This window comes from Pelophylax lessonae, assembly GCF_965119305.1.
Source record: "Pelophylax lessonae genome assembly, chromosome: 8".
Taxonomy (NCBI): Eukaryota; Metazoa; Chordata; class Amphibia; order Anura; family Ranidae; genus Pelophylax; species Pelophylax lessonae.
Window position 1 is genome coordinate 201846265 of NC_138775.1, and position 19158 is coordinate 201865422.

Sequence of the window (19158 nt, forward strand, 5' to 3'; positions counted from 1 at the left end):
ACAATATGATGAGTCCACACTCAGGAGATATGTTATGCATCCATGTTCATAAAACACCTTGACACGTGAGGAAGGTATATCACTGGTGAACAGGAACAGCAAGCACCTCCACCACATAGACAAAGCCAAATGGCCTCTTACCAGATCCTGGTGATCACTGTTCTCACAGTGATCATACGTGCTTTAAGATCTTTAACAGAGATCAGACATATGATACTCCAAGCAGAGTCCCGGATCTTCCAAAGTGGACAGGTACAAAGATAACAATCCTCCCATATATCGAAAAAACAAAGGGGGAAGAAAAAATAGTGCAGCACGTTGCAAATAAAAGGGATATTTATTAAAAAATGACACTCACCAGACAAAAAGAAATTCCATACATTGAAAAGCAACCATCAGCTGTTTGTAATGATCACGGCCGCTGTGCAGCGCCGTGTTCCTTCCAGCTTGTGACGTCCGTACGAGCCAGCTCCGCCTACATGTTTCACAGGCAACTGCGTCATCAGGGGGGGAGGGGCCAATCATAATAGACATCACTATATAGCGGCTGATCCAGGAAGAGGAGGAGGAAACAGCGTCCATAGATACTCCATATTCAAAAAATAAGAGACGGAAATGGATTCCCTGGACCGCATATATTGTCAATGGAGCGCAAGCTGGACATATTTAAAGACCCGGAAGCGTAACCACATGTATACATAAATTAAAAGCATCAGCCTAAAATAACCGCAAATTACCCTGCACTTCTAATTAGAAACGGGAGATAATGTATCTAAGGCTGTAAAAAGGAGGAAAAACAAAAGGAAAAAGGGAATCTTATTGGAAAGCATCAGAAATATCTGATGCCAAATAACTGAAATAAGCTACTCCAGATTAAACCAATCATAAAAGACATCAGGTCCTATAAGCTAAGGACTATAATCCATATATAGCAAAAGAAAACCAGGATGTTTGATTAATTTTATCCTAAGGTATTAAGGACATATTTTCAATGGAAAATCCCTAAAAAGAGTTTCTTTTTAAAATGTATTGCTCTATATATCATACTGTTCAGATCTCAATGTACATAAATAGTCATTGGGTATCAACTTAAAAACATCAGTCACAAGCCGGAGGGAAGATAAATCAAAAACGAATACAATCATATATATATTATAAAACACATTAATAAATGTTAGCTGTTATTTATAAAAGAATTAACGTCAAGGTCCACATTTAAGCCTGATGGCTTGAGACATCTCAACTGGTAAATCCACCTGGTTTCTAATTGCGAAATGCCCCTACGTAAATGACTACCCCTCCAATCTGGTTTAAAATGATCGATGATCATAAAGGAGGTTCCAGAAGAGTCCCTCCCATGGCACCGATCATGGTGCTTGGAGAGATTATGCTTCGGAAAGCCCTTGCGGATATTGTTAATGTGTTTGTTCATTCTAATTTTGAACTCCCTAATGGTGCATCCAACATATTGCAACCCGCAAGGGCAAGTAATCAAATACACCACATTATTCGTAGAACATGTGGCAAAACATTCAATATCATATGAAATGCCTGTCACATTACATGAAAAACTGGTGTATTTTCTTTGTTTTAAACAATTGATCGAGCATACTCCACATTTTCTGCATGGAAAGAATTCATCTCTATCAAAAAAGAAGGATGGACGGACAGGGGGCTCAATGACATTGGGCGCTATTTTTAAACTTAATGGGGGAGCACCCCTATATATAACGGATGGGCGATCTGGTATAATGGACCCCAACACCCTGTCATTTTTGAGAATGCCCCAATGTTTGGACAAAATTCTTTTGACCACATAGTGTTGGAATGAAAAGGATGTTAAAAATGAAAAATGGGGCAAAAACTTGTCATCCTGGCCTCCTAGTTCCTCAGTAGGAACAATCTCACTTGGAGGATTCAAAATAGTATCTCTATCCATATCCGCTATTACTCGAATAGTGGAATCCAATTCAGCCTGGCTATAACCTCTATCCATAAAACATTCTTTCAAAACTTCGGCTTCGCTGAGAAAGTCCTGCAACAAAGTGCAGTTCCTTCTCAGCCTCCAAAACTGGCTCTTAGGGACACCCCTCAGCCAGGGTTTATGATGGCAACTTTCAAGGCTTATGTACCCATTACGGTCTGTTTCCTTGAAGAAGGTAGAAGTAACTATCTGGTTACCTTGAGCTCTAATCTTCAAATCTAAGAAATGGATTTCTTCACCACTCACCTCATACTTGAAGGAGATACCACGATCATTGTTCTTCAGGGTGGAAAAAAGGGACTCTAAGGAGTCCCTATCTCCACCCCAAATCAACAATATATTGTCTATGTATCTACCCCAATATAGCAACTCTGGAATGTCATGCGCCTGAATCACCTCCTCCTCCCACTTGGCCATGAAGAGGTTGGCCATGGAGGGGGCAAACTTCACCCCCATGGCTACACCTCTGCATTGGACATAGTGGGTATCTGCAAACCAGAAGAAATTGTGACTCATGGCATAATCCAAAATATTTAAGATACATTTCTTAAATAGTGCTCCACCGCTTGTCGACCATAACAATGAGAAATGATAGTGTAGAGAGAGGCTACATCGGCAGTGGCCAGAAGGAGACCCTCTCTCCACACGAATGATTCCAAAGTTCTAACCACCTGCGTGGTATCTTTGATATAAGACGGCATTGTTACAACAAGCGGTTGGAGGTAGTGATCAATATAGCGCCCCACCCTAGATGTTATAGAATTTATGCCGCTTATTATGGGGCGACCAGGAGGGTGGACGGGGTCCTTATGAACTTTGGGCAAAAAATACATAATAGGAATGAGTGTTAGGGTGACACTATTTCCCAAACAATCTTGCCACTGCTCCCTATGTAGTCTGGGCAGTCACGGGGCTCCACATCTTTTCCCTCGTGAATTCAGAAACTACATGTATAGCCTGTTGTCCTGTCACACAGCTTATACATTTTGACCCCGTATCTGACATGCTTGCAGGGGAGAAACTGTTTGAAAACAAGGTGGCCAGATAACTTAATCAGGGACTCATCTATGCAGACAGCTTGTTGGGGCATATACAAGGCTGCAATTTTTTGGTTCAAGTGATTTAAGAGGGGCCAAATTTTGTGGAGCCGATCATATCCAGGATTAACCTGGGGACGACAGAGTTCATTGTCGTTGAAATGCATAAACCGCAAGATTGACTCGTATCTAGTCCTGGCCATGGCAGCAGAGAACCTGGGCATATGATGTATTGGGTCAGTGGACCAATATGACCGCAATTTAAGGTCTTAAATTCGTTTCCATGCAAAATGTCTGGCAAGGATCAACTTTGGGTTTGCGGCCATAAATTGGTCAGCATATAAATTGCTTTGGTCCACAATAGAGCTGTACAGATCATCCATGAAAAACAGCTCATAAAAACCATGGGGAGTTAAAGGAGTTGTAAAGTCAGGAAGGTTTTTCATCTTAATGCATTCTATGCATTAAGATAAAAAGCCTTCTGTGTGTAGCAGCCCCCCCAGCACCCCAAATACTTACCTGTGCCCCCTCTATGTCCAGCGATGTCCACGAGTCCCTCGGCCATCCTGGGACTCTCTCCCCTGATTGGCTGAGTTACCATTGGCTCCGGCAGGTGTCAATTAAATTCAGTGAGCCAATCAGGAGAAAAAGGGGGCGGGCTGAACGGCAGCTGCGTGTCTGAATGGACACACAAAGCTGCAGCTCGGCTTGGGTGCCCTCATAGCAAGCTGCTTGAGGAGGGAGGAGCCAGAAGCAGGAAAGAGGGACCCGAGAAGAGGAGGATCTGGGCTGCTCTGTGCAAAATCAACTGCACAAAGGAGGTAAGTAAAACATGTTTGTTATTTAAAAAAAAAAAAAAAAGAGAATTTACAATCACTGTAGTGGCTGCGGAACACTACTTGTGCTAGCCACCGCACCAACTTGAACTGCACTTACGGGACTCGCCACGTTACCAAGTGTTACTGCAGTGCTGGTTTGTCTACAACCAGAATGTACTAGGCCACTGGTGCTCGCCAGTTCACCAGAAGGTAGAGCGGCACTAGTACCGGCCCTCTATTGCATTCGAGAACCATTCAATTGTAGCACCTCAGCAACAGGAGAACAGGGTCGGGTACGCCTGACCTTAGCAGGGACCTCTACTCTGTCATCAGAGCTATCTGTCAGGGTGCTGCTGCTCTCTACAGGTTCAAATACCGAGCCTGATTCTGACAATGAGGACTCCCCATCGCTCTCATCTCTCATGCTCAGCATTGTGTAGGCCTCTTCACTAGTGTACCTTTGTTTGGACATTTTGGCGAAAAAAATTTATAGGTACCTGGTGCAACTCAAAGGTAAAAAAGCACTTGGTTGTGAAGGACTGTTACAAAAAAATTTAACTGCTAACGTTAGCAGAGATCGGGCCTGACTCTGCTAACGCTACATTTTTTTGTAATGTGTATCGGAAGTGACAGTTCAGAATATCCATGTATGTGGGATATATCAATCACTCTGGTGTCATGGTCAGGATGGCTGAGCGGTCTCGATCCTCAGAATGTGGATATCGGTACTTCCTGATTGTTGGAACGCACTACTGAAGAAGGAGCGCATGCTCCGAGAACGCGTCGCCGGCGCCACTACGTCATAACGTTTACCCGGAAGTGACGGCGGGAGGGCAGTAGTGCGTTCCAACAATCAGGAAGTACCGATATCCACCGGTTACATTCTGAGGATCGAGACCTCTCAGCCATCCTGACCATGACACCGGAGTGATTGATATATCCCACATACATGGATATTCTGATGCTTCTTTTACATATTCCTCTGTGAGTACCTTTCTTCTGGTTTTTTACCAATAAATCCTAATACTGCACTTAGAGTGGCGCCTGTGTTCTCCTTACAGTTGTTCCCAAGTCTCTTCTACTTGTTGGGATTCTACATATGGATCATGTATGGACTTGATATATGGACTATTAGTTAATGGACTATCTATCTATTATTGACTGTTTATTGTTTGTACCCATATCTGTCCCCTGCCCTTTAGGTGGAACCTTTGAGGTCTCTATTTTTTTCCCTATTGCGCCAGTTTTTAAACCTTGTTAATCTTGAAGTTTGTAAACCTACTTTGTGAAGATACCCACGCTTTTGTTTTCTGGAAATCTGGGACATGTATTCACTATGCTCTGTGAGTAGGCGCTGCTGTGTGACACATTTCACAGACCCTGCATTCTGAACTATAGAGGTGCTGAGAGGAGGGGTTTCATGAGGCGGAGTCAGTACAGGAGTCACTGTTTGCAGGCAACAAGGTACCATGGAATATGTAGTCTCTAGAAGTCAAAAAGAAACAGCAGAGGAGAAGCTGAAAACCATGCAGGAAATCCAGTTGTGTTAAGAGATGGCCATCAGGCGGGCAGAATTTACAATGTGAAAGAATATTTTTCAAGTAAACATATTGGATTGTCCAAAAAAAAGAACTATTTTTGTATTGCTATTACAATGCTGATGTTAAAAAATGAAAGTGTATGCTGTGACCATAGACCTCCTTTAAAGCTGTATTAAATCCAAAAGGAAATTATCTATCATTAACATTTCTTAGATGTGGTGACTGCATTAATTTTCTTTTTCAGGATTTAATTCCTTTATTTTCAGAAAACCATTTAGCACTGGCAGGGGTGCGTATAATGATCAGCTTTTATTCACGTTTTCTCAAAAGGAAAAAAACTGTTGCTGCAACTGCCTAATAAGTGTTAGCTGGAGTTTGGCTTTCATTTTTCAGTGTATTTAAATCTGATAGATAGATAGACAGACAGACAGACAGACAGACAGACAGACAGACAGACAGACAGACAGACAGACAGACAGACAGATAGATAGATAGATAGATAGATAGATAGATAGATAGATAGATAGATAGATAGATAGATAGATAGATAGATAGATAGATAGATAGATAGATAGATAGATAGATAGATATGGCAGGTGTATTGTATTGCTCAAGTGTAATAGCTTTTTTAGTGAGTTCAGTCCATTGCAGAGTATGATTTCAGGGTTTGTTGGCCCACTTTTATTTAAATGAAAACAAATACTTACAACACACTGGTTGCCCTCGCAGGGGCTTTCAACATCATTTGAAAATAGAAACTAAATATCATCTAGCCTCCTGGCTTGGTTTTGCAGCACTGCTACTCAGGCCTTAGACTTAGGCCCTTTTGTAGGGTCCTTCAGACTGCCTCACAGCACCTCTGTACTTTTGTGCAATCTCTGTACTTCTTCAGCTCTCTCTGCCCACACTCTGTATACTCAGGCCTTCAGTCTGTTCCCTCACAGACTACACCTGGACTGTGCCAACATGCACAGCTCTGGTTGCTCTCTTGAAGCCTCATGGACTTCTTGGGACGGTAGAGTCCTGAACTACGCCAAAGCCTTTGATTTTAAAGGCTGTGCACACCTACACGCACACCACTTACTGGTCTCCAGTAAGACCTGGATACAGGATTAGAGGCTTCTTCCCTCCCAAAGCTCTTCAAAGCCTCAGGACTCCAGACCCTTTTTTTGGAATTACAAAATCTAGAGAAAGCTGCAAAGGTAACCTTCTCCACTCTGAACAAAGCTTCTGGAGCCCCTGACTCTGCCTTTGTGAGAACCTTATGTACCTTTTGCCTATTCTTACACAATAGCAAGGCCTCAAGCTGCCATAATAGATAACATTTCCATTTTTTATAGAAAAGATTGAAGGAAATGTTTTTCTTCTTTTTTCCGGCAATCTGTGTGGTCTTCTGAGATCTATCTACACTAATGACTGTAATGACTGGCTATACAATAAATAGTTTAAAAAAAACACACACTCAATCTACCAGCCACATTTGCATAATGTAATGTTTATGATGTTTATTGCTTTCATGTGTAGTTCACAGTGTACATAAAGCAGCAAATTCCACATATGGTTGCAAGGACATACCGCAATAAGTAATCTTACAGCAGATGCTAGTTAATGAGGTTAATGATATTTTAAGTGCTTGTGGAATAATTTCTCATTTAGATTGCATGGCTTCCACTTAGGACACTTAAAACAACCATGTTTTCCAGATTTTATTTTTTATTTTAGCTAGTCTATTTGTAAAATATATGTATTGCTTTTAAAAGACAACTAAACTAAGCGTGAAGGTAAATTATATTAGTTTGTTTTCAAACTGACTTTCCATTACAGCAGTGTTAAAATTAAAGTTTATTTAACTATTTCTTCAAAATGTTTTCTCCATTCCATATTTAGGACCTTGTAATAACAGGCTTTGATGGGTAACATTGGTTTGAGACACTTCTCAGATCATTCAGAATACTTTGCAGGTGTAGTTGACTTCTACTTGACCTGCTACAGCTGCTTTTACATTCCCATAGACTTGTATAGGGAGAGAAGCTGAAGCGAAAAATAGCCTGTCAACACGTAAATAGGGTTCTACTTCACCTTGAACTCATTAAAGTGGGCCATGTATGTGTAGCACTACTCCCATGGGAGCTGCTTAAAGCGGATTCCCCTGGGTTACCCATAACAACGACTTGTAATGTCCTAGTAGCTCAGTCAGTAAACAGTCCAGGGGATTTGGTTTTTGTTGTTTTTATTTTATGATGGGATGGGAGAAGGGATGAATGGGATACTCCAACTCAGCAAACTATGCACAATTTTGAGGACTTCTACAGTGGGTACGGAAAGTATTCAGACCCCCTTAAATTTTTCACTCTTTGTTATATTGCAGCCATTTGCTAAAATCATTTAAGTTCATTCTTCTTCCTCATGAATGTACACATAGCACCCCATACTGACAGAAAAACACAGAATTGTTGACATTGTTGCAGATTTATTAAAAAAGAAAAACTGAAATATCACATGGTCCTAAGTATTCAGACCCTTTGCTGTGACACTCATATATTTAACTCAGGTGCTTTCCATTTCTTCTGATCATCCTTGAGATGGTTCTACACCTTCATTTGAGTCCAGCTGTGTTTGATTATACTGACTGGACTTGATTAGGAAAGCCACACACTTGTCTATATAAGACCTTCCAGATCACAATGCATGTCAGAGCAAATGAGAATCATGAGGTCAAAGGAACTGCCTGAAAAGCTCAGAGACAGAATTGTGGCAAGGCACAGATCTGGCCAAGGTTACAAAAAGATTTCTGCTGCACTTAAGGTTCCTAAGAGCACAGTGGCCTCCATAATCCTCAAATGGAAGACGTTTGGGACGACCAGAACCCTTCCTAGAGCTGGCCGTCCGGCCAAACTGAGCTATCGGGGGAGAAGAGCCTTGGTGAGAGAGGTAAAGAAGAAACCAAAGATCACTGTGGCTGAGATCCAGAGATGCAGTCAGGAGATGGGAGAAAGTTGTAGAAAGTCAACCATCACTGCAGCCCTCCACCAGTCGGGGCTTTATGGCAGAGTGGCCCGACGGAAGCCTCTCCTCAGTGTAAGACACATGAAAGCCCGCATGGAGTTTGCTAAAAAACACCTGAAGGACTCCAAGATGGTGAGAAATAAGATTCTCTGGTCTGATGAGACCAAAATAGAACTTTTTGGCCTTAATTCTAAGCGGTATGTGTGGAGAAAACCAGGTACTGCTCATCACCTGTCCAATACAGTCCCAACAGTGAAGCATGGTGGTGGCAGCATCATGCTGTGGGGGTGTTTTTCAGCTGCAGGGACAGGACGACTGGTTGCAATCGAGGGAAAGATGAATGCGGCCAAGTACAGGGATATCCTGGACAAAAACCTTCTCCAGAGTGCTCTGGACCTCAGACTGGGCCGAAGCTTTACCTTCCAACAAGACAATGACCCTAAGCACACAGCTAAAATAACGAAGGAGTGGCTTCACAACAACTCCGTGACTGTTCTTGAATGGCCCAGCCAGAGCCCTGACTTAAACCCAATTGAGCATCTCTGGAGAGACCTAAAAATGTCTGCCCACCAACGTTTACCATCCAACCTGACAGAACTGGAGAGGATCTGCAAGGAGGAATGGCAGAGGATCCCCAAATCCAGGTGTGAAAGACTTGTTGCATCTTTCCCAAAAAGACTCCTGGCTGTATTAGATCAAAAGGGGGCTTCTACTAAATACTGAGCAAAGGGTCTGAATACTTAGGACCATGTGATATTTCAGTTTTTCTTTTTTAATAAATCTGCAACAATGTCAACAATTCTGTGTTTTTCTGTCAGTATGGGGTGCTATGTGTACATTCATGAGGAAGAAGAATGAACTTAAATGATTTTAGCAAATGGCTGCAATATAACAAAGAGTGAAAAATGTAAGGGGGTCTGAATACTTTCCGTACCCACTGTATCTATATTGAATGCAGCAAGGCCGCTGCTTCACCCTGCCACTGAAGTGAAGTATGTGAAAGGCGAACTACTTGGTAGATTACTCTTCAGGGTTCTACTTGGCACCCTCTTTCTCACTGACTGTGTGCGCTGACCTTCTGTCCACTGACCTCATTGGAGTGGTCCCCTTCCTGGGCAGACCCCTTGGCAAGCCCCCTGGTACTCACGGACACTGTTTTTCCCAGGTAGCTCTGCCTTCAGCTCCACTGTCAGTTTCTTCAGGACCTTTATGGCTCAGATCCACACCTGGCTCACCAGGCCGACTGCCTGTGACCACTTTGCTCAGCATACAGGAGGAGAGACAGCCGTCACCCTCCTCCTGGAACACTGCTTCCTGCCAAAGACACCCTGCCTTATGTGCTCTCTGCATTTAAGGTCAATCCCAGGATGCACTGCGGTGGTGCCCTCCCACTGGGACTCCCACAAAAGCCTGTGCAACATTGGCTAGGTTTCTCCATTGTCCAACAGGCCTCCCCATTGGATGCAGTGGGGACACTCCATCAGACCAAATGAATGCACACTGAGCACAGACAGCAGGCATAACTAAAAGATTAGGCTCCCCTGATAAGCAGACAGAGCAAAAAAAAATGCTTTACCTAGCACCTGTCTAAGAGGGTGCTACATATGCAACAATTTGTAGCAGAATAATGGTAGATTCAATTGACAACTCATTTAGACACATAAAGTACAACAAGTTTGATTGTAAACATACATGAGTGATCCATTTTTGATCTAATTTAGTAAATTTTTTATTGAAGCTGATCAATTTTGTGAAAACTATGCTCAAAGTTCTGGTCAGTAAAGTTCATGCAGATCAAATTGATTTTTTAAAGGTTCCCCTGGACCCGCTAATACTAATTTTTCCAGCGCTCCCTCATAGGTTCTGCCTCTGTTGGAGCCATCACTGCAGGGTCATGTCACCCTGTCATATAGGAAAAGGTCACATACTTCACCATTACCGGAAGCACCAGGTATTGTCATTAACCACTTAAGCCCCGGAAGATTTTACCCCCTTCCTGACCAGGGCCCATTTTGCGATTCGGCACTGCGTGACTTTAAAGGACAATTGCGCGGTCGTGCGACACGGTACCTAAACGAATTTGACGTCCTTTTTTTCCCACAAACAGAGCTTTCTTTTGGTGGTATTTGATCACCTGTGCGATTTTTTAATCATGCGCTATAAACAAAAAAGAGCGTCAATTTTGCAAAAATAATATTTTTCACATTTTTATATGAAATTCCCCAAAACAAATGTAAAAATCTAAATTTTTTAACATTTTAGGCCAATTTGTTTTATGCTACATATTTTTGGTAAAAAAAATCGCAAAAAGCGTATTTTGATTGGTTTGCGCAAAAGTTATTGCGTTTACTAACTAAGGGAAAGATTTTTGTCATTTTTGTTGTTTTTTTGTTTAACGAGTAATGGCGGCGATCTGCGATTTTTTTGTGGTACTGCGACATTGCGGCGGACAGATCGGACCCTTGACTGACATTTTTGACACTTTTGGGGTTACCAGTGACATTACTACAGTAATCAGTGCTATACATATGCACTGTTACTGTAAAAATGACACTGGCAGTGAAGGGGTTAACTTTTTTTTGAGAGGGAGGGTTAAGTGTGTCCCTAGGGGCTTGCTTCTAACTGTGATTGGATGTGGCTTGAGGTGTAAGAACAGTGATCAACGGTCCTACATAGCAGAACCGTATGATCTCCATTCTTACACAGGGGAGAATGACAGGCGGCTTTGTTTACATTAGCCGCCTGCTTTTCTTCCGGTGTAACGGACGATCACGAGTGCCTGGCGGACATCGGGTCCGCCGGGCACACGCGCGGGGGGGTCCGTGAGCGAGCGGGAGCGTGCATCCGGGGGCGGCGCGCTCGCTCCCCAGAGCCTCACAGGCTAGCGACGTAGTACTACGTCGCTTTGCCTGTGAGGGGCTGACTGCCGACGTAAATAGTCGTTAGGCAGTCAGCAAGTGGTTCAGTTGTGACGGAGGCAGGAAATGATAAGGAACTGCTGGCAAGGGGAGTATCTTCGGTGGGACCTTTGCAAAGATACCGTCTCTTTACCCTGCATGGGCAAAGTAACAGTGGGGTTGATTTACTAAAATTGGAGAGTGAAAAATCTGGTGCAGCTTTGCATATAAACCAATCATCTTCCAGGTTTTATTATAAAAACTTAAAGTGGATGTAAACACTAACATATACCCAGTGAGGTGAACAGCCTCAGATGATACACAGAGATGAAACAAATCTCCCTACATAAGTTTTATTTGTATATCTTCTGCCTTCAGCTTTCTACACTGTTTAGAAAGTGAACATCAGGTTATAAATTTTTCTATCTGTTCCATCACTGGGTGTGAAGTCTTGCCATACACTGTGTGACTGCTGATTGGAGGAAAGGCACACACCTCCCCTCCACATAGGCAGAGGAAGGAAGAAATATGCAGAGCTGTGCTGTGAATAGATCAGCTCTCTGCTAATCTATCTGTATGCACCCCCCCCCACACAAATTTCCAGCTGCTTTTATCTCCTGTGTCTGAGAACTTGTCAGAAGTTATCATGCTGATAACTGGGGAACAGAGCAGCAGAAAGACATAGGACTTAGGGCTTTGGAGAGTGATAAGTAAACACTACAGATATACAGTATGTGCCCAGGTCAAATTTCGTGAATGGGGTTTACATCCACTGTAATTGAACAAGCTGAAGTTAGAAGCTGATTGGCTACCATGCACAGCTACACTACATTTTGCATTCTCCAGTCTTAGTAAATCAACCCTAGCGTCTGTTTAAGATTGCTTGATTAAAAATTAACCCCAATTATTGCTTGGTAAAACCAAAGACATTTATCAGAGCACATGCTGAATATTGAGAATTTCAGAATAATCAATTGGGTGTTCTTGGTTGTTTAAAAACAACATGGTATAAGCCACAGGTCTTTTTACTAACTTGTCACATGTGACAGTTTTGTCTTAGAGAAACCATCAGATGCCACAGTTCTTTTATTTCACTATAGTTTTCATTATAGAGTTTATAAATAGTGCCTTGTGTCTAATGTAGAGGGAATACATCACCCTGTATAATTACTATTTAATATATATAAGTGCTCTTAAAAATACATTTGGGTTCCACTACTATGAACAGAAAACGTTGAAGAAGTTTATAGTGATTTCCAGAAGACTTTTTTTTCCAAACTCTGAGAAGTATATGATATACAGTGCCTTGCGAAAGTATTGGGCCCCCTTGAACTTTTCGACCTTTTGCCACATTTCAGGCTTCAAACATAAAGATATAAAACTGTAATTTTTTTTGAAGAATCAACAACAAGTGGGACACAATCATGAAGTGGAACGAAATTTATTGGATATTTTAAACTTTTTTAACAAATAAAAAACTGAAAAATTGGGCGTGCAAAATTATTCAGCCCCCTTAAGTTAATACTTTGTAGCGCCACCTTTTGCTGCGATTACAGCTGTAAGTCGCTTGGGGTATGTCTCTATCAGTTTTGCACATCGAGAGACTGAAATTTTTGCCCATTCCTCCTTGCAAAACAGCTCGAGCTCAGTGAGGTTGGATGGAGAGTGTTTGTGAACAGCAGTTTTCAGTTATTTCCACAGATTCTCGATTGGATTCAGGTCTGGATTTTGACTTGGCCATTCTAACACCAGGATATGTTTATTTGTGAACCATTCCATTGTAGTTTTTGCTTTATGTTTTGGATCATTGTCTTGTTGGAAGACAAATCTCCGTCCCAGTCTCAGGTCTTTTGCAGACTCCATCAGGTTTTCTTCCAGAATGGTCCTGTATTTGGCTCCATCCATCTTCCCATCAATTTTAACCATCTTCCCTGTTCCTGCTGAAGAAAAGCAGGCCCAAACCAAGATGCTGCCACCACCATGTTTGACAGTGGGGATGGTGTGTTCAGGGTGATGAGCTGTGTTGCTTTTACGCCAAACATAACGTTTTGCATTGTTGCCAAAAAGTTAGATTTTGGTTTCATCTGACCAGAGCACCTTCTTCCACATGTTTGGTGTGTCTCCCAGGTGGTTTGTGGCAAACTTTAAACGACACTTTTTATGGATATCTTTAGAAATGGCTTTCTTCTTGCCACTCTTCCATAAAGGCCAGATTTGTGCAATATACGACTGATTGTTGTCCTATGGACAGAGTCTCCCACCTCAGCTGTAGATCCTTGCAGTTCATCCAGAGTGATCATGGGCCTCTTGGCTGAATCGCTGATCAGTCTTCTCCTTGTATGAGCTGAAAGTTTAGAGGGACGGCCAGGTCTTCGTAGATTTGCAGTGGTCTGATACTCCTTCCATTTCAATATCATCGCTTGCATAGTGCTCGTTGGGATGTTTAAAGCTTGGGAAATCTTTTTGTATCCAAATCCGGCTTTAAACTTCTCCACAACAGTATCTCGGACCTGCCTGGTGTGTTCCTTGTTCTTCATGATGCTCTCTGCGCTTTAAACGGACCTCTGAGACTATCACAGTGCAGGGGCATTTATACGGAGACTTGATTACACACAGGTGGATTCTATTTATCATCATTAGTCATTTAGGTCAACATTGGATCATTCAGAGATCCTCACTGAACTTCTGGAGAGAGTTTGCTGCACTGAAAGTAAAGGGGCTGAATAATTTTACACGCCCAATGTTTCAGTTTTTTATTTGTTAACAAAGTTTGAAATATCCCAAAAATTTAGTTCCACTTCATGATTGTGTCCCACTTGTTGATTCCTCAAAAAAAAATTACAGTTTTATATCTTTATGTTTGAAGCCTGAAATGTGGCAAAAGGTTGCAAAGTTCAAGGGGGCCGAATACTTTCGCAAGGCACTGTATTTTAATGATCTCCTGTGGGATGGTGTTTGTGGCCATGCCTATACAGCAAATAAATATTCCCTTAGAGGTCCCCTTCTGGTCTTTTTGGCAGCCATTGTAGTAAATTCTGCCACATTCTCAGACATCCTACATAGTTTTTGTGCTACAGTTGCCAATCAAAGCACCAGTATATATGCGGAGCCCCCTTAGTGAAGCAGAACTCTGCACATGGGGTGTGTGGCGAAAAGGTTCTTTTCAGTTTGTTTGGGGGTATAAAATACTTCACTCATAGACTACATACACCGATCAGCCATAACATTTTGACCACTGACAGGTAAAGGGAATATCTCCTTACAATGGCATCTGAAAATTGGTGGGATATATTAGGCAGCAAGTGAACATGTTGTCCATGAAGTTGATGTAGTGAAAGTAGAAAACAATTGGGCATCACAGTCTGTTGCATATGAGGCTGTGAAACCCATGGTGACACATGTCCACAGCCAAAATCTTCTACAATGGTCACATGAACATCAGAACTGGTCTACCAAGCAATGGAAGAAGGTGGGCTGGTTTGATGAATTACAATTTATTTTACTTCATGTGGATGGCCGAGTGCATGTGCATCACTTACCTGGGGAAGAGATGGCACCAGGATGCGGTATAAGAAGGCAAGTCGGCAGAGGCAGTGTGATGCTTTGGGAATAGTTCTGCTGGGAAACCTTAGGTCCTGCCATTCATATGGATGTTACTTTGGTGTCCATGCCTCAATGGGTCAGGGCTGTTTTAGCAAAAGGGGGCCATACTCAATATTAGGTGGGAGGTCATAATGTTATGGCTCATCGGTGTAAAACATAGTCACTGAAACAGACTGATAGATTTGTCTCTATAGAACTATAGAGACACAGTGGTGTAGTGGTTAGCACTTTCACCTAGCAGCAAGAAGGTCGCTGGTTTGAATCCCAACCTCAACAGTACCTGCCTGGAGTTTGCATGTTCTCCTTGTTCCTGCGTGGGTTTCCTCCGGGTACTCCAGGTTTCCTCCCACACTACAAAGACATGCTGGTAGGTTAATTGGATCCTGTATAAAAAAAAAATTGGCCTTACTGTGTATGTATGTGAGTTAGGGTTTGATTGTAAGCTCCTTGAGGGCAGAGACTGATGTGAATGTGCAATGTATATGTAAACCGCTGCGTAAATTGACAGAGCTATATAAGTACCTGAAATAATAATAATAATATATGGCTACCATTTCAAATCAAATGCAGCAAAACAAAGTTATAGGGCTAGATTTTCATCACCTCTGGTGTGCAAATAAAACCTTGACACCCACCAGTAAGAGGATTTCAGTTCCACTATGGTTTTATAAATTTGTATTTGACATTTTTTAGATTTCCGCTGTTGTGATATGGTCCTCCTATGACACTGATATCCTTTGGGTGGTAATTTTGTGGCTCCCAGACTGACACATATTTACTTTGTGATATCTCTGGAGTAAGAGTAGTCTTTCAGATGATTCATTGGAACCTTGATGTATATGAACTAATCATTCATGAAATATAAATATTAGGGCTGCATGGCCTAATGTGTTATTGTCTCTAAATGTGTACTTTTTTGTCCACAGTGAATATCCTGTACAGCAATTTAAAAAGACACCTGAAGAAGCCACCTCCTGGCGAAACATGTTGAGCAATAATCGCTATACAGTACACCTGGATTGCATGTGATCTTTATTCATATCTCTTTTTTAAACAAAATATATTTTAATGTGCGTAATAAAATTTGATAGGATTTTTTAAAATATGATGTAGTATATTGCTTTTGTTTGGCACCTTAAAAGTCCCCAATCAGTAAACTTTTGTTTTTACTTGTAAATTGCTTAACTATAAATTGCTTAACTTTAGACGCTGAGCTCTGTGCATAACAGTTTTTTCAACAAAAGGTAAAGGAGAAAATGTGCATATACTGTATATACATTTATTTATTTAGTCTTGACTTCTGATCAAACTAAATAAAAGAACTGTGGTCCACAGACTTGAAGGGTACAAAGTCAGTGTCCACAAGCAGGTGTCTCCCACAACCAGTCGGTTCTAGCAATTAGTCTTCACATGTTTCTGGCTGCTGGGTAGGTATTTAGTTCCTCTTAGTGCTCTAGTCATCTCTTAGTGCTTTAGCATTCTACCTGTGTGCCATTTTCTCTGTTCTGCTGGTCCATGAGCCAGTTATCCTCTTTCTGATACTGCCAGCCTGTACCTGTCTTGTGTGTAGTTGATCCCCATTCTGGCCCTGTTCGTGACCCATCTTACCTGCTGTTCCTTGTCAGTTATCCTGCAGCCTGTACCTGCTACCTGTATACCTCAACCTCATCACCCTGATATGGCTGCCTCTATCTTTTTCCTCTATGCCAGATTCTATGCCTGTGCTGATCCTGCTCCTTACTCAGCTCACAATTTCCTTGTACCTCTGCTTCACCCACGCCCCATTCCTCCTGTTGCTTTGTTTGTAGTTGTAGTTTGGATGTTTATTAGGGAAATAGTTTTTAACTTTTATATGGCCCTTTTAGTTGTTAGATAGATACATAGATTCCACTTGTATGAAGTTTAGTTTGTTTATAAGTCAGTTCGGTTTCTTTCATTATATTCACTTTGTATCACTGTTTGCTTGTATTGTTTTATTTTTGTATTGTTTTCCATGTTTGCTGTTCTCTTAATAAATGTCATTGCTTCACTTAGTTTTGGGTCTGGTCATCAATGCGTAGTCCTACATATCTTGTCACATGCTGCTCTGCAGTATACCAGCATGTGGTGTCCCATCAGAGAGGAAAAAACTACAGTCCACTAGCCAGGCAGTTATTACCATTGGGTCATCATTCGAACAAAAGAAATCTCCCTGTTCATCTTTTTCTCAATGGCCAACCCTAATAGAACTGTATTTTTTAGTAATCCTGATGGAGCGCAATACCACGGAAAAGCCCTTTTTGACTCACTCTGCTAATCATTGGTATGAGTTAACCCAAGGGTTTCTCTTAACTCCTACTTGGCATATTCATAGAAAGCACAACTACACACTATTCAGCTCAGTGGTAGAGAAAAAGTTTTGATACAATGCCCTGGAGACTGATCTTTAATTTGAATGTTTCCCACGATTATGAATGGAATCTTGTTTTTTCCTTTTTCTTCACCCTTCTTTCCTTTTCCTCCTTGTCTCCCCTCTACCTTTTCCTGCTCTTAAATTTCTGTTTTCTCTTTTCTTTCTATTCCCCTCCTCCTGATCCTTTGCTGTTTTTTTTTTTCCCTCTCCTTTTCTTCTATCCTCTTTTTCCTTTCACCCTTACTATTGCTCCCGTTTCCCTTTCCTCCTGGCATAATGCAATACTTTTCTGTAATATAAGTGAATAAATGGAATTGGATTGGATCACCCTGTCACATAAGAAATAATAACATAAGATGAAAAAACATGTCTGATTTGTTTTGTTTATTTTGGCCAAATATTGTATTTTATTTCTGTATATTGAAGATCTATGCAAACTGTGGGGTACAGAATATTTGTATAAAATAAGAATTAAATGATCTTTGGATTGGTTGTACAGGCAGTCCCCGGGTAACAAACATTCGAGTTACAAACGACTCCTACTTACAAACGGAGGGAGACAACAGGAAGTGAGAGGAAATCTACCCCTAGGAAGGGAAATTCACTCCTGTAAGAGTTCTCATGGAAAAAAGGTGTCTCCACTGAAGCTTTATCACTAATCCTTGTTTACACAACAAACCAAAATTTAATAAGGACATAAAGTGAGGTGAAATCTTCTGAACAGGATTACAGACAGCAAAATAAATGGTACAGCGGTGTTAATCCTTCCCTATGCTATCCAAAAAACTCAAAAGTTATTATTTTGGCTGGATCTACACTTAAAAAATGTACCTGTTCCGACTTACAAACAAATTCAACTTAAGAACAAACCTACAGATCCTATCTTGTTTGTAACCCGGGGACTGCCTGTATTGGGAAGTATACAATGAGATTTATATTTATTGTCATATTCTTGGGTCAGGCTCAGAGACAAGTAGCTGAAACAGCATGCAAGTTAGTGGTTCTTATCAAGCTGGGGTTTGTAAACAAGCAGGCAGTAGTAGTGTTTAGAAGCAAGCAGAAACAACGTCAGAGATCAAGCCAAAGTTGGTTACCAAAGGTATCAGATTTGAGTGGAGAGCAATGAAGAGTGGTTGGTGCATTGGCACCCAAGGGTTGCTACATGAGCTGCAGTCAATAGGACTATAGCGTAGCAGTAACAAGAGCAAAATACTGGCTAAAGCTCAATCATTTGGTCAAGCAGCAAGTGTAGAGACATGGCTTGAATAGGAATTTCTGGAGAGGAGCAAGGACATTTATGTAGATTGACCAAGAAATCAGACAAAAAGCTGTCCAATGTTTCAGATGGCTTAGTAAGAAGTGCCACTGACAGACACAGCAGAGACCCTGGATTCGGACTCGGATGTTGACATTGGCATTTGTAACTTTAGGATGATTAAATGCTTCAGCTCAGTAAATGTTCCCATGCATTGTCCACCTCTAGGGTGTTTAGTTCATTCTAGGGTGAAACGTGTCAAAGCAAAGGGTTCTTGGCAGGGTTTGGTCTACTTAATAAAGTTTATCGTGATGCTGGATTAATCTGTCTTGTTGGAAGGTGAAACATGTCAGAGAGTAATGCCTCATACACACGTGCAGATTATCTGCAGACTTTTGTCTGCAGACTTACCTTTTCTATGTAGTGCAAGGGCCTGCCAGATTGCATACAAATTGAAAGTGTTTAGGTTTGACCTCATATTATATGGTTTTGGTAAGTCTGCAGACAAAAGTCTGCAGATAATCTGCACGTGTGTATGGGGCATTAGGATCTTGGCCAAGTTTTGTTTGTAAAACAGAGATGAATAACATTTGAGAAGTTGAATTCATGTAGTGTGCCTTTGTAG